This window comes from Oncorhynchus masou, chromosome 30 (genome assembly GCF_036934945.1).
Source record: "Oncorhynchus masou masou isolate Uvic2021 chromosome 30, UVic_Omas_1.1, whole genome shotgun sequence".
Lineage (NCBI taxonomy): Eukaryota > Metazoa > Chordata > Actinopteri > Salmoniformes > Salmonidae > Oncorhynchus > Oncorhynchus masou.
Window position 1 is genome coordinate 30,575,897 of NC_088241.1, and position 12,814 is coordinate 30,588,710.

The 12,814-nt window shown below is 40.0% G+C and overlaps 1 protein-coding gene across 1 annotated transcript in view; it reads right to left on the reverse strand.

The window, feature by feature from the left end:
- The window catches only part of LOC135522515 (phosphatase and actin regulator 4B-like), a 64,700-nt gene extending 52,520 nt beyond the window's left edge, over positions 1-12,180 (reverse strand). The window contains exon 1 of the mRNA XM_064948840.1: positions 12,063-12,180. The gene's annotated coding sequence lies outside the window, so the exon portion shown is untranslated. The remainder of the gene's footprint in view (positions 1-12,062) is intronic.
- Positions 12,181-12,814: the final 634 nt, after the last annotated feature.

Genomic DNA, 12,814 nt, shown 5'->3' on the forward strand with positions numbered 1-12,814 from the left:
TGATGTCTTGAGACGTTGCTTCAATATATCCACATAATTTTCCTCCCTCATGATGCAATCTATTTTGTGAAGTGCACCAGTCCCTCCTGCAGCAAAGCTCCCCCACAAAACGATGCTGCCACACCCGTGCTTCACGGTTGGGATAGTGTTCTTCTGCAATCATTGTCCCCATGTGCAGTTGCAAACCGTAGTCTGGCAATGAGGTTTTGGAGCAGTGGCTTCTTCCTTGCTGAGCGGCCTTTAAGGTTATGTCGATATAGGACTTGTTTTACTGTGGATATAGATACTTTTGTACCTGTTTCCTCCAGCATCTTCGCACGGGCCTTTGCTGTTGTTCTGGGATTGATTTGCACTTTTCGCACCAAAGTACGTTCATCTCTAGGAGACAGAACGCGTCTCCTTCCTGAGCGGTATGATGGCTTCGTGGTCCCCATGGTGTTTATACTTGCGCACTGTTGTTAGTACAGATGAACCTGGTACTTTCAGACGTTTGGAAGGATGAACCAGAATTGTGGAGGTCTACAATTTTTTTTCTGAGGTCTTGGCTGATTTCTTTTGATTTTCCCATGATGTCAAGCAAAGAGGCACTGAGTTTGAAGGTAGGCCTTGAAATCCATCCACAGGTACACCTCCAATTGACTCAAATTATATCAATTAGCCTATCAGAAGCTTCTAAAGCCATGACATAATTGTCTGGAATTTTCCTAGCTGTTTAAAGGCACAGTCAACTTGGTGTATGTAAACTTCTGACCCACTGGAATTGTGATGTAGTGAAATAATCTGTCTGTAAACAATTGTTGGAAAAATGACTTGTGTCGTGCACAAAGTAGATGTCCTAAACGACATGCCAAAACTATAGTTTGTTAACAAGAAATGTGTGGAGTGGTTGAAAAACAATTTTTAATGACTCCAACCTAAGTGTATGTAAACTTTCGACTTCAACTGTAGTTTGATGGAGCGATGGGAAAGCCAGCCTTGAATCTGTAGCCAGAATAAACTTACTGTCAAACAGTACCAATACAAATGCTTTATGTCCTCCTCATTATGACAGAATCTGCATTTCGAGTCTTGCTCAATAAACCAAATACAAAGCATTGTCTTTGTTGACATAATTTTATAAAATACCTTTAACTGAAAGGCTCAGATCTGCTTCCATGGTATTGGGTTGTCAAAGATATCTTCCTCATTTTTATGGCGTTGCAGACAAATATAACTTATAATTTTGTATCCATTTATAGTTTTTTAGAGTAGGACAGCATACAGTGAAGATGAAGAAAGGAAAGCACAAGTTAACTTTCCATGTGGGGGGTATAGCAGACACTAATTGAGCACATGTATGATTTGTACATATATCCCCGTAGGTTCTACACATCATTACAAAATCAAACAACTTTCTGTCCTTGTCCACAATGTCCTTTAGAAAATGTGTTTTTCAATAAGATGGCCAACAAAAGAGGTTAGCCATTAATATTCAACATTTGTGTTGTACTAAATACATTGCTGAAGAACTTCCTCAGGGTTTTCGGGAGAATAGGATTGGAAGTGTAACCATTGCCTCCTGAAGTAATGGAGATGCACTGCTAAAAATAAATTATGCTATTTTGGTAGAGAAATGTTTAAGTTGAGGAAAGGGGAGGAGGTTGTGTGTGAAAATGTAGTACATTTCGCTGAAATCCAGTTTGGATTGGGATATACAGTACACTAGGAAAGTATTCAGACCCCTTGACTTTTTACACATTTTGTTAGGTCACAGCCTTATTCTAAAATATATTTTCCTCATCAATCTACACCCAATACCCCATGACGATAAAGCAAAACAGTTTTTTAGAAATTTTGCAAATGTATTACAAATAAAAAAAATATATTTTTTACAAAAGTATTCAGAACCTTTGCTATGAGAATCAAACTTGAGCTCAGTTGCATTATGTTTCCATTGATCATCCTTGGGATGTTTCTACAACTTGAAGTTTCTAACTCTCAAGGAAATACATTGACAGTATACGGACATTAAAACCAAGTGACGTGAGGAGTCTCCCTCCTGTTGGGTGCCGGATTGGATTATGGCATCAAAAGAATAGTAAGGGTTTCTTAGTTTCTGTGAAGAACATTTTACATACCTCTAATTGGAATTTCATCTAAAAGTGGGGACTCTCCCATTTTGAATGACTCAATGGCATAATGTAATTCCTCCTCTGTGATCAAACCTTCACCTAAAAGCTGCTGCTCATCTATACGTTTCAGGTGGGGGATATTCAATACAAAAAACATCTCAAATCAAATTGTATTGGTCCCATTCACATATTTAGCAGATGTTATTGGGTGTGTAGTAAAATGCTTGTCTGTGAATACTTGTGAGATTGTAGGGCTGGCTTCTGTTTGAACAACTGTTTGAAATAATTTGCTCCTTCTATTAATAATGCAATTCTCTAAAATGAGTAGATTTTTTTTTCAGGCAAATGTCTCTGCTGTAAATGCATGAAATATATATTTTTTCACCACCTACAGTATAGATGATACCACCAACGACATGTTGATAAAGTCTCTCTAGCTCTCTTTGTTTTGAGTAATTGTAATGTTGTAATTTAAATCTTTAAAATAATTGTCAATTTGTTGGTTTAGAGCAAAGAATTCCTCTGTTTAAAAAGCTTTTCCTTGGAAAACACCTTTTCTTTCTCCAAGAAGCATGTTTTATCACATGCCCACTGAAAGCGCATTTGATGGCATCCCATACAATATGCAGATCATTTGCGTCTGTATTGTGGTTAAATGAATTTATGTTTAAAAAAAATTGTTATGAATAAAATTCACATCCTCCGGTAAGGATTGGTTAAACTTCCAAAACCCTGGAGCACTTGGGAATTCCTCAAGTGGGAATTGGGAATTCCTCACTGACAAGTTGGATTGTAATAACAGAGTACTTTGAACATAAATGTTCAGCAATAGCAATACCTTAGAACTGAGTAAAAAAGCAAATAAAAATAATAATAAATTAGTCTCGCCTTCTCCCTTCTTCGCCAAGTATATCTAATTGACTCAGACTTTTAAGTCTCCCGATATCTACTAGATCCAGAGAGGATATATTCTCCCCGATTGTTGAAAGAGCTTGTGGGTGATAATTTGACATGCGGCTCTCAGTTCTATCGATTACTGAATCTATCACTATATTAAAAACTCCAACCATTATAATTTGTTCATTACAATCCTTCAATTTCTGTATCGTCTCCTCTCAAAGAATAATGAATTGTACAAATTTGGGGCATAGAGGTTGATGAGACAAAAAACTAAAGTTGTCCACTGATATATCTAATATAATCCATCTCCCGTGAGAATCTCCTATAGTCACATGGATATTAGCTAATCTGATTACCAAATAAGAATAATAACCCCTCATTTGTTGCTTAAGCCATGATTAAAGAACATAGAGTTTTCGGGAAAGTATTGATACCCCATGACCATATTTTACTAAGTGACACCCTTATTCTAAAAAGAATTCAATTGAGTTTTGTCCTCATCAATCTACACACAATACCCCATAATGACAAAGCAAATTTTGCAAATTTATAAAAAATTCAAAACTGAAATATCACATTTACATAAGTATTCAAACCATTTACTCAGTACTTTGTTGAAGCACCTTTAGCAGCAATTACAGCTTTGAGTCTTCTTGGGTATTACGCTACAAGCTTGGCACAACTTGTATTTGGGGAGTTTCTCCCATTTTTCTCTGCAGAACCTCTCAAGCTCTGTCAGGATGGATGGGGAGCGTCACTGCACAGCCATTTTCAGTTCTCTCCAGAGATGTTTGATTGAGTTCAAGTCCGGGCTCAGGCTGGGCCATTCAAGGACATCCAGAGACTTGTCCCGAAGCCACTCCTGCGTTGCCTTGGCTGTGTGGTTAGGATTGTTTTCCTGTTGGAATGTGAACTGTCGCCCCAGTTTTAGGACCTGAGCACTCAAGCAGATTTTCATCAAGGATTGCTGTACTTTCCTCCGTTAATCTTTCCCTCGATCCTGACTAGTCTCCCAGTCCCTGCCGCTGAAAAACATTCCCACAGCTTGATGCTTCACAGTAGGGATGGTGCAAGGTTTACTCCAGACGTGATGCTCAACATTCAGAGTTCAATCTTGGTTTCATTAGACCAGAGAATCTTGTTTCTCAACGTCTGAAAGTCCTTTAGTTGCCTTTTGGCAAACTCCCAAGCGAGCTGTCATGTGGCTTCCGTCTGGAAGAATATCCCATCTCCAGAGAGGAACTCTGGAGCTCTGTCAGAGTGACCATTGGGTTCTTGGTCACCTGCCTGACCAAGGCCCTTCTCCCCCGGTTGCTCAGTTTGGCTGGGCAGCCAGCTCTAGGAACAGTCTTGGTGGTTCCAAACTTCTTCCATTTAAGAATGGAGGCCACTGTTTTATTGGGGAGCTTCAATGCTGCATAAATGTTTTGGTACTCTTCCCCAGATATGTGCCTCGTCACAATCCTGTCTCTGAGCTCTATGGACAATTCCTTAGACGTCATGGCTTGGTTTTGCTCTGACATGCACTGTCAACTGTAGGACCTTGTATAGACAGGTGGGTGCCAATCCAAATCATGTCCAATCAATTCAATTTACCACAGATGTACTACAATAAAGTTGTAGAAGCATCTCAAGGGTGATCAATGGAAACAGGATGCATCTGAGCTCAATTTTAAGTCTCATAGCAAAGGGTATGAATACTTATGAATAAGGTACTTCTGTCATTTATTTGTTTATAAATTTGCAAAGAATTTCGGGAAACATGTTTTTGCTTTGTCATTATGGGGTATTTGTGTGTAGACTGATGAGAAAAAATGATTATTTCATCTATTTTAAAATAAGGCTGTCACGTAAAAATAAAATGTAAAAAGGGAAAGGGTCTGAATACACTGTACAACCTCCCCAATCACTCTTCCATTTTGCTTCTTTTTTTTATTTTACCTTTATTTTACTAGGCAAGTCAGTTAAGAACAACTTCTTATTTTTAATGACGGCCTAGGAACAGTGGGTTAACTGCCTGTTCAGTGGCAGAACGACAGATTTACCTTGTCAGCTCGGGGATTTGAACTTTCAACCTATCGATTACTAGTCCAATGCTCTAACCACTAGGCTACACTGCCGCCTCTTCTTTAGCTATAGAGTGACAACCAAATTAATGCAACCAAATGACAGGGATTAACGGTACATATGTAAATGGGGAATCAATAAAACAATGAATGCGAAGAATTGGCAGGATACAGCTAAGCCATTCTGGAGAGACACCTATATCGTCGCCACACCCTTCTTGTCTCAACATTTTAAATGATAATCAAGACACATTATCTTCACACATATTTGAGATACTTTTTACTGACAGCCGCAATTCAATAAATCAGCGATGCCTTTTGCCACTCCCCTGTATAGACAGGAGAAATTATTTAATTTTGGCAAATGTATTTCCATTTACTTCCCCATTGGACCAACCACTATGCCATTTCTCTCTAGTTCTATTAGTTTTCAATTTAAAGGCACAATCCTTTTCATATTAGCAACCCCTTTGAGTTGTTGTATCTTTAGATTCACCCTCTTTCAAAGTTTCTGACAGACATTTTCATCTGTGTCACATGGAACTGCTATCAGGTGCGCTGTTTAGAATGGGGTTTTACAGCTAATTGCATTGTGGCCAATTTTTGTAAAGGACGTTTTATTGGCTGCTTCATTACATGAGTTGCATGTTCTGTTAAGATGCATTACCATAATCTAAATGTGATTTCTGTCATTCTGTGAACCATGTGTGGACACCCTAATGGGTTATGCACCCAGTGGATATGGGTCAGGTACATTTCTCAAAATGGCCGGTAAATTAAAATCTTCCGGGTTATGTTGTCCGGCGCAACATTTTCCTAACGAAAACCCTGGCTGAGAGCTATTGAAGTGGCTTGTCAGAGACCCGTCTCCTCTTTGGTGTAACTGAATCATGCCCAGCTGATGGGTTAAGCATCCTGCTCAGCTTATAATGGCCCATTACCCATTACATTGCATTCCAATAGTATGCGGTGAGCACTCCAAGAGCACTGAGACAGCGTTTTCTCTGACAGGCAAATGAACTTCAAGACCTCTCAGGCCACAAATAGTCAGCATCAGATAATGAGATACAGTTTTATGGGGCAGGTATTGGAGGTGGCCAAAACAGACAGTACAGACACACAGGAACGAACCCACTAGTAACCTAGTAACAGGTGTAGAAAATATGAAAAAGGGCCTCCTGAGTGTCGCTGTCACTCCCCCGAGTCCATACGGGAGTCGTGGCAATGGGACAAGACTAACTACCAGTTAGATACCACAAAATTGGGGAGAAAAAAAGGGGTAAAAAAAATTACAAAAAATAGATAAGATGAAAAAGGATTAAATCATGTGCACTGAAGAGGGAAATATACTGAACAAAAATATAAAACAACAACATATAAAGTGTTGGTCCCATGTTTCATGAGCTGAAATAAAAGATCACAGAAATGGTCCATAAGCACAAAAAGCTTATTTCTCTTAACATTCCTGTTAATCAGCATTTCTCATTTGCCAAGATAATACATCCACCTGAAAGGTTTGGCAAATCAAGAGGCTGATAGAACAGCATGATCATTACACAGGTGCGCCTTGTGCTGGGGACAATAAAAGGACACTAAAATGTGTAGTTGTGTCACACAACATAATGCCACAGATGTCTCATGATTAGAAGGAGCGTGCAATTGGCATGCTGACTGCAGGAATGTCCACCAGAGTGGTTGCCAAAGAATTTAATGTTAATTTCTCTACCATATGCCGCAGCCAACATCATTTTAGAGAATTTGGCAGTACGTCCAACCAGCCTCACAACCGCAGACCACTTGTAACCACGCCAGCCCAGGATCTCCACATCCAGCTTCTTCTCCTGCAGGACCATCTTAGATCAGCCACCCAGACAGCTGATGAAACTGAGTTTGCACAATCGAAGAATTTCTGCACAAACTGTCATCTGTGTGCTCATTGTCCTCACCAGGATCTTGATCTGACTGCATTTTTGCCATTGTAATGGTATGGGCAGGCATAAACTATGGACAACGAACACAATTACATTGTATTGATGGCAATTTGAATGCACAGAGATTCCGTGATGAGATACTGAGGCCCATTGTTGTGCCATTTATCCGCCGCCAGCACCTCATGTTTCAGCATGATAACGCATGGCCCCATGTCGCAAGGATCTGTACACAATTCCTGGAAGCTGAAACAGTCCCAGTTCTTCCATGGCCTGCATACTCACCAGACATGTCACCCATTAAGCATGTTTGGGATGCTCTGGATCGACCTGTATGACAGCGCGTTCCAATTTCCGCCAATATCCAGCAATGTCGTACAGCCATTGAAGAAGAGGGGGACAACATTCCACAGGCCACAATCAACAGCTTGAGAAACTCTACGCAAGTGAGATGTGTCGCGCTGCATGAGGAAAATGGTGGTCCCACCAGATACTGACTGGTTTTCCGATCCACGCCCCTACCTTTTCTTTTAAGGTAGCTGTGACCAAGAGATGCATATCTGAATTCCTAGAGTCATGTGAAATCCATACAAACTCAGCAAAAAAAGAAACATCCTCACACAGTCAACTGTGTTCATTTTCAAACTTAACATGTGTAAATATTTGTATGAACATAACAAGATTCAATAACAGACATAAACTGAACATGTTCCACACACATGTGACAAACAGAAATGGAATAATGTGTCCCTGAACAAAGGGGGGGTCAAAATCAAAAGTAACAGTCAGTATCTGGTGTGGCCACCAGATGCATTAAGTACCGTAGTGCATCTCCTCCAGTGCATCTCCTCCTCATGGACTGCACCAGATTTGCCAGTTCTTGCTGTGAGATGTTACCCCACTCTTCCACCAAGGCACCTGCAAGTTCCCGGATATATCTGGGGGGGGAATGTCACCCTCCGATCCGACAGGTTCCACATGTGCTCAATGGAATTGAGATCCGGGCTCTTCACTGGCCATGGCAGAACACTGACATTTCTGTATTGCAGGACATCACACACAGAATGAGTAGTATGGCTGGTGGCATTGTCATGCTGGAGGGTCATGTCAGAATGAGCCTGCAGGTAGGGTACCACATGAGGGAGGATGTCTTCCCTGTAACGCACAGCGTTGAGATTGCATGCAATGACAACAAGCTCAGTCCGATGATGCTGTGACACACCGGCCCAGACCATGCCGGACCCTCCACCTCGATCCCGCTCCAGCGTACAGCCCTCGGGGTAACGCTCATTCCTTTGACGATAAACGCAAATCCGACCATCACCCGTGGTGAGACAAAACCGCGACTCGTCAGTGAAGAGCACTTTTGGCCAGTCCTGTCTGGTCCAGCGACGGTGGATTTGTGCCCATAGGCAACGTTGTTGCCGGTGATGTCTGGTAGGGACCTGCCTTACAACGGGCCTACAAGCCCTCAATCCAGCCTCTCTCAGCCTATTGCGGACATGGAGGGATTGTGCGTTCCTGGTGTGACTCGGGCAGTGGTTGTTGCCATCTTGTTCCTGTCCCGCAGGTGTGATGTTCGGATGTACCGATCCTGTGCAGGTGTTGTTACATGTGGTCTGCCACTGCGAGGATGATCAGCTGTCCGTCCTGTAGCGCTGTCTTAAGCGTCTCACAGAAAGGCCTCTTTTGTGTCCTACGTTTTCATAACTGACCTTAATTGCCTACCGTCTGTAAGCTGTTAGTGTCTTAACGACCGTTCCACAGGTGCATGTTAATGAATTGTTTATGGTTCATTTAACAAGCATGGGAAACAGTGTTCAAACCCTTTACAATGAAGATCTGTGAAATTATATGGATTTTTACTAATTATCTTTGAAAGACAGGGTCTGGAAAAGGGACGTTTCTTTTTTTGCTGTGTTTATTAAGGCCTAATGTATTTATTTAAAGTGACTGATTTCCTTATGTGAACTGTACCTCAGTAAAATCGTTGAAATTGATCCATGTTGCTTTTATATTATAGTTCTGTTATAGAAATGATTTAACAGTTTAACACCCTGTAAACATACACTGTGTATCAAATTTTGTATTCCTTGTGTTACTATTTTATTGTATTTTTTCATTTTTGTTTAACTGTGCACCAGTTGTATTCGGCGCATGCAACAGAATATTTAATTTAATTTGATATAATGATACACTATGCATCCAACACCTCTGCACTATCCTGTTTGAAGTAGTCTCTGTAAGACAGGACTACATTGGTAAAACAAGCAGCAGTGTTTTGCTACTGTATTACCACGGAGTTCGTGGTTTATTTGTTATTACTGCATACTGACTGTCCAGCATTAAGAGAACCGCAAGTAACTCCATTCAACATAGCCTAACTACAAAAACACTGGCACCTACCTCACAGACTGCTCTGCTCAACCACATTGTGCCAATGTACTCTACTTTATCATGACCTTGAAAACATGAAATCCCCTTTAGTTAAGGGAATAAAATTATGACAATTTAAATATTCATACATAAACATTCCATGAAAATGTATCCTCCATCAAATGGCCCATTCAGTTTTTGTACCATAACAATCTATCCTCATCAGTATTTTGTGGAACACCCCATGGTATTCAGGAATAGACTTAGCCAGCAGATCCGACCCGCTTGCTTACTGCTGCACTTGGGTCTGAGACTTCCTATGTAGAGTAAGACACTGCGGAGCTGGTGCGAGATATGACTCGGAAAACGCACCTCAATCAGTCATTTTCTATTAAGGTATCTTTACTTTTACTCAAGTATGACAATTGAGTACTTTTCCCACCACTGGTTAGGCACTACAGTTTAGGTTTAAGCACAAATACCAAATATCTAGCCTAAAATAATGAAAGGAAAACCTCAATGTAGCCTATAAATATAAATTGCACAAGAATTATACATTTATGAATTTAAGGTATTGTTTTCTTTATTTAACCCGCCCGCTCTTCATTCACACAATATTTCATGACCCTGAACCCGTCTGCACACATATTCAGACGATGCTGCATACCATTTTGCGCAATAACACTGTCGGTGTGATCTACGCGTAAGCAAGCGCTAGCATAAGCTATCCTACAGCTGAGCCATGATGATGCAGGAACAAGTAGTATCCATATTCGGCTATCATGTCTCCATATTCGCTCGAGCACAGAGACAAATCATGCAAAACAAGTCAATGCAAGCTAACTTGAGGTCACAGGAATGCTTAATATTCCTCTCTCGATTCGCAAAACCAAATCGACAATGACCCATTAGTTTATCTTGCTCTGTTTTGGATGCATATTTTGACTACAAACATTATAATATATATATATATATATATATATAATTATTATAATAATATACGAGAATGCTTCGCTTGTGTATCTCTTGAAAACAACACCGAAAATGGAGAATGTGTCTATGCTTTGGCTATCTCGCCAGTAGAGCTTGTAATTGAATGAACACGTGGCATTAAGAATGGACGGCAATGTAACATGCAGTACATTTCCAAACATAGTATTTATTTTATTTAACTAGGCAAGTCAGTTAACAACAAACTCTTATTTACATTGACGCCTAGAAACAGTGGGTTACCAGCCTTATTTAGGGGAAGAAGGATAGTTTTACCTTGGGGATTCGATCTAGCAACCTTTTGGTTACTGGCCCGACGCTCTAACGACTAGGCTACCTGCCGCCGTAGTACCCTAATGATTATGGAATAGTCATGTAAACACATGTTTATCTTAAACTGTGTAAAGTCAAAATCGGTGTAAACATACGTCGATTAAAACACCTGGTTTTCTGAGAAATATTTCGAATTATTAGGACACTTAAACGCCTTAATTGGCGTTCCAGTGGTCTGTTTGATCTGCGCATGTGCTAGCATCAGCATGTTTGGCACGAGTGTAGTGAGTTCTGAATAACTGGATGTATGCGTTTTAGAAATAGTTTTCGCATACAAACTTTATGTCCAAAATCAGAATCAAATATTATTCCCAAAAATAATATGTTCGATGTGGTAGATCGTTTATTTCGATTGGCGATTTTCTGCATGGATTAGTGCAGTCTGGTAGACTGATTTCAGATGCGTCCATGTAAACAGGATTAGGAAAATCGTTATTCTTGCAAAGCATGTAAACGTTTTAATCGAACTATATTACATGAATCTGACCATCCACAATAATCGCATTATTGTGTGCATGTAAACGTACTCATTGTTGTGGTTGGGTGGAATTGTTACAATGCAACTTTAACACTGTTGGTTATAATGTATGAAAGATTGGGGGTTTGCTGCAGCTCAACATGTAAAGTCAACTATGCAGAGCACATTCTCCCACGAATAACGGAACAGGTAAACAATCAAATGGGTGTTCAATAAAATGCATAGTCTATTCGTAGACTCGGTTTAGCCTATTGTGCATATCAAAGAAAGCCGCAGCACCATTTCTAACTGTTGGTTATGGCTGAATAGTGGGCAAATCTAACAAATGTTGGACCTTCAGGAAACCAACCGCATAGATAGCTATAGCGGCTGTTTTCAAACTATTAAGTAGCCTACTTAGCAACTAGCTATTCCGTCAACTGTAGCCTATCATATTATTGCCAAAAAACGAATTGAATAGACTACGCAGTTGTAGTCACCCCACAGGGATGAAGGATAGTCGTCACATATCTAAAAATCAAACCGCAGCCTGAAGCTCACCTCTTTGTAAGAAAGAGGTTTGCTAATTGCTACCTAGTGTAACATCACCACTCCATTCCACTGATAACATCTAGAGAGCATCATCACTCGCATCCATTGTGCTTGAACGCTAACAGAGCATCAATGGAGATCAAGGTGGACAATACACCGTCACTGATTTAAGCGGTAAAAACAAAACAAATATGTACGAAAACTAATAAAAAATTACATTTGGAAAAAAGTTGTTACAAATCTATATTTTCAATGGCAGTGTCTTAGTGATTGCCAAGTTAAAACCACGTTCATTGTGTTTTGCAGGAAATTATTCCATCTCTGTTTACTCTACCATGTTGCTTCATACCTTCTCTCCTGACTCATGAATTGCCCTCCTCTTGTTTGGAAATCGGTTACAATCGATTTAATATAGCTAGGTTACTCAGCCATTTCCTCATCACTTTTTCCCAGGCTCCCATCGAAACTTTTTTTTACCGGAATGACCGGAAACAACCCGGAGAGCATTTTGGTAATAGTAGTTTTTGTGTAAAACCGCAGGCAGGGCATCTCAATTGGCCTACTATGGATGGTTGTCACAAATATAATCTTCCTCGGATTAGAAAGACTTCAATACCCAGCAAGCATTGTAAAGAAAACAGTCCAAGTGCACTGTTATAACTGTTTTCGTAATCTAAAATCATCATGATGTTCCTCAATGAAATAATGCATTGCAGCTGAATGTTACAAGACAGTATTCTTTGTTTCAATGTCAGTGATGTTTAATTCAATACTTTCATATTTTTATCATCACAAAAGACCCAAGATATGCTGGTCTCATAAACTTTCAGAGCAACTTAAGCACAACTGGAGCATGGACAATTCTAAAGATAAATGTGGTTTAAGATCTTTTGATGAGTCAAGCTTGAATTTTTTTTAGCAAAAGACAAAGCTCTCGATGTACTACACTCTTATGGGGGGAAAAGGGGGTTAACTAGAACCATAAGATGTTCTACGACTGTCCATGTAGGATAACACTTTTTTGGTTCCAGATAGAACCCCTTTTGGGCTGGGTAGAACCCTTTTATGAACTAAACGTGTTCTACCTTGAACCAAAAAAAA